Source organism: Rhinopithecus bieti, unplaced genomic scaffold, assembly GCF_001698545.2.
Source record: "Rhinopithecus bieti isolate Rb0 unplaced genomic scaffold, ASM169854v2 scaffold_62808, whole genome shotgun sequence".
In the NCBI taxonomy this organism is placed as follows: Eukaryota; Metazoa; Chordata; class Mammalia; order Primates; family Cercopithecidae; genus Rhinopithecus; species Rhinopithecus bieti.
This window is the reverse complement of record NW_016824893.1, coordinates 72,868-76,844: the sequence shown is the minus strand read 5'-3', so window position 1 is coordinate 76,844 and position 3,977 is coordinate 72,868.

Below are 3,977 nucleotides of genomic sequence, written 5' to 3'. Positions count from 1 at the left end.
CATTGTTAAGGGAGGATGTGGAAGGAGAGGAGCAGAGGATGAATGGCCACAGCCACCCTATGAAATAACTCATTAAATTGTGGCTTGGGACACACTGCATCGGGCTGTATTCTGTGAAGCTTTCCACAGATGGATAAGAGGCTTTGAGAAATCTAGGGTTAAATGCCCCATTTATTCTTTAGCAATCTATTTTGTGGTTATCCTTTTGCCACCAAAAAAAAAAAAAAATAGAGGAGAGGAAGAGAAATATCTGTAAGTATAGTGACCCTTTAAATTTTAAAATTTTTCTTTTTTGTATCAAGTACTAGGCTGGAGGTGGGTGCAGCCCTGACCTAGGCCTAGGCCCTTGAAGCAACATTGTGGGTGTGGGATGGACGTGACAGGCCAGATGGAAAGGCACAGTGACTAGATATGCTTTTCATGCAAAGATAAGGCCTGCAGAGGAGGGGCTGTAATAATGAACTATTAAGGGTCAACAATGATGTGCTTGTTCACAGGAGCCATTCATTTCCTCATAGTGTTCTGTTTGCCAAAGATATGTGTCAGAAAGTATGTTAATAACTGTGAAGGAGGTGCCGAATGAATATATTTCTAGAAAGCCTAATTTAGATCCAACCGTGGACACTAACTGAAGGCCCTTTACATTTTCATCCATTAAGAACAAATTTCGTTTTTCCCTCAGGAATCATGCTAATTAGTCATGAAGTGTTACCATAATATGCTTGAGCTGGGTCTTAACAGTTTGCAAGAATCGATTGTTGAATTTTCAGAATTTTCAAGCTTGTTGCTAAACATAGCCATTTTAAAAAATTACATATTATGGTCAAGCACAGTGGCCCATGCCTGTAATCCCAGCACTTTGGGAGGCCAAGCCAGGTGGATCACCTGAGGTCAGGAGTTTGAGACCAGTATGGCCAACATGGTGAAAACCTGTCTCTACTAAAAATACAAAAAGATGAGCTGGTGGTGGCAAGTGCCTGTAATCCCAGATATTCCCGAGGCAGGAGAATCACTTGAACCTGGAAGGTGGAGGTTGCAGTGCGCCAAGATCGTGCCATTTCACTCCAGCCTGGATGAAAAGAGTGAAACTCTGTCTCAAAAAAAAATTACATAATATATTATTATGCAATGCTACATTATATTATTATATTATGTAAAAAGGTATAAACATTTAGAACTCAACATTTTCTAATAGCTTTATTACATTTTATTGTACTCTCTGCTATAGTGGTATTCATATGGTAGAATTATTATAAAATTATGGTTACTTGCACTTCTTTCCAGTTCTACACTCTGATGCTGGGTTGGTAGTTTGAAATCAGCCATGGTGGGTATATTTATACCAAAGATATAGGCAAACACTACAAATCAGGACAGCCCATCCCCAAACCCCAAATCTGGCTGTTAAACATTTACTTAGATAGATAGTATCTATCATTTCATCTGTAGATTTTATAATAATATAATAATATTATAACAGACAGATTGTTAAATGCTTCTATAGGGCTTCCTTTTAAAAATAAACTCTGAAGAGTGAAAGCACCACATTAGTATTCAGTCCAATAAACAACTGTTGAGGAATTGCCTGATCATTTCCTTAAATAAAAGCATTTTTTAAACCAGTATTTCTCTGGGAAAATTTCACTTTAGTAATTATGCATTCAGACAACAAAACCCAGAATGGATGCTGTTTCGGATTAGAAAATGTGTTTTATTCTATCTTCCTGGATCACAGGCAGTGAAATTTCAATTTTCTGAGAACTGGCTTTTCCTAAATTAATTGTCTGCTCAGCAGACTTACTTGGCTCTTTTAACATTCTGAGTATTATTTTTGCACTTGTGTTTACCATCTTATCACTTTGGTGATTGTTTTCCTGATAAAACATACTAAAAGAGAAAACTAACTTAGGAAATCCAAATCAATTTGTTTCAAACCACAGTCGTTTAGCCTGGCTATAGTAATGTGTCAGAGATAAATGAACTTGTTATTTAATTTTTTTAACCAATGAATGTGTACCAGATTTGAATAGCAGAAGCCTCAATATGATTGCCCCAGGAGAGCAAAGCCATGATCTTCTGCATTCCTTCACAAGGAATCTCGAAGAAATGCTAATTAGCTCATTTAAGTTGTAAGTTTACAGTAGCTCTTTATGTCTGTCAATTTTGTGTGTTAGTATAGATTTCATTTAGACCCTTTATCAGACTGGAAAACCTAGCAACACTTGAAAACAACTGATTTAATTTTCTCTTCTTTCCACCTGTATTAAGAGGCATATAGGAGACTTGAATGCATAACAAATGCATTTTAATCAATAAGCCCTGAAATTGGTTTCAATATGTTCAGAATATCAAAATGAAAATGATTTATAGGTGATGACTCATTTCTGATCTAGGATAATTTAAGAAAAAGATACAATTTTATATAAGACATTAAATATAGCCATTACTGGAGTTGGCAGGCTCCATACCTACCCTAGATCAATAGAATCTAATAGGAAGACGTAACTCTAATGGCTCTTCCAAACCATCTTGTTATTACATGGGCACTTTCAAGAAGCTATCCATGTGAAGAGATCCACATATAAGATTCTAGATCTTACTGTACCATTTAACTGAAGCTCTTGCTATGGCTCCTGGTTGTGGCAGTCACAGCAGACGGCAAATTTTGAAGCTCTTCCTATCCCTCCACAGATTTTTTGACAGGGTTTTGAGTCAGAGGATATAGCAAAGGTATACAAGAGCACAGGGAAAATAAGAGAACAACTTAGACATGGAGAACAATTGAATCTTTACCTGCTCTTCCAAAAAATATTTTCAATATTTAACCTAAAAAGTGTTATACTTTAAGCAACAAAACCATTATCTAACTAATTGCATAGTTATACATTTAAGAAGTGCAAGCCTTGAGTGGAAATTTTTTTTCTAGATAGTGCATTCTCCAAACTCATTTCACTAATATATGAATCCTGTGAGTTTATAATCACTTTCATAGATAACTAGATAGATAGATGATGGATGGATAGATACATAGATAGATAGATAGATAGATAGATAGATAGATAGATAGATAGATAGATAGAAGATATATATAGAGAGAGAGAGATAGAGAGAGAGAGAGAGACCACAGATATGGTTTGGCTCTGTGTCCCCACCCAAATCTCATGTTGAATTCTAATCCTGAATGTTGGGGGAGGAACCTGGTGGGAGACAATTGGATCATGGCAGCGGATTTCCCCATTGTTGTTCTCATGATAGTGAGTGAGTTCTCAAGAGATCTGGTTGTTTGAAAATGTGTAGCACTTCCCCCTTTGCTCTCTTCTTCCTCCTGCTCCCTCCAGGTAAGACATGTTTGCTTCTCCTTCACCTTCCACCATGACTGTAAGTTTCCTGAGACCTCCCAGTCATGCTGCCTGTACACCCTGTTGAACCGTCAGTCAATTAAACTTTTTTCTTTATAAATTACCCAGTCTCAGGTAGTTCTTTACAGCAGTGGGAGAATGGACTAATACTGACACATTTCTTTAAAGATTTATAACTAACACCATTTCTCTTCCTTTACTCTTTGCCCATTCCCTATGGGATCTAAGAAGACAGGGTTTGTCAACCTCTTCTTTCTATGTCCACTGAATGAATGTTCAATGTACAATGTAAGTATCTAAGCAAAGCCCCCTCCCCACCATTTTAAAATTTTTGTTCCATGCCCCAAACCTTATGGCCACCTACCCAGGATGAAGACAGTTTTCAGCTGAATACTCCATGGATGTCCTAATAGGAGTCCAGGCTAGCCTTGGGCACCAATTCAGTTTCTCCCTTTATCCTGGAACTCTCCCAGGAAGAGTCACTGCATTGCACAGTGTCGTGATAAAAGCCTCCTAGGAGGAGCATCTTAAACACAGTACATATGGAGGCACTTGGCAATACCCCTCACTAAGAGAGAGCTCTTGTCAGTAAATCAGGTTCTTTCTATTATGAAGTTC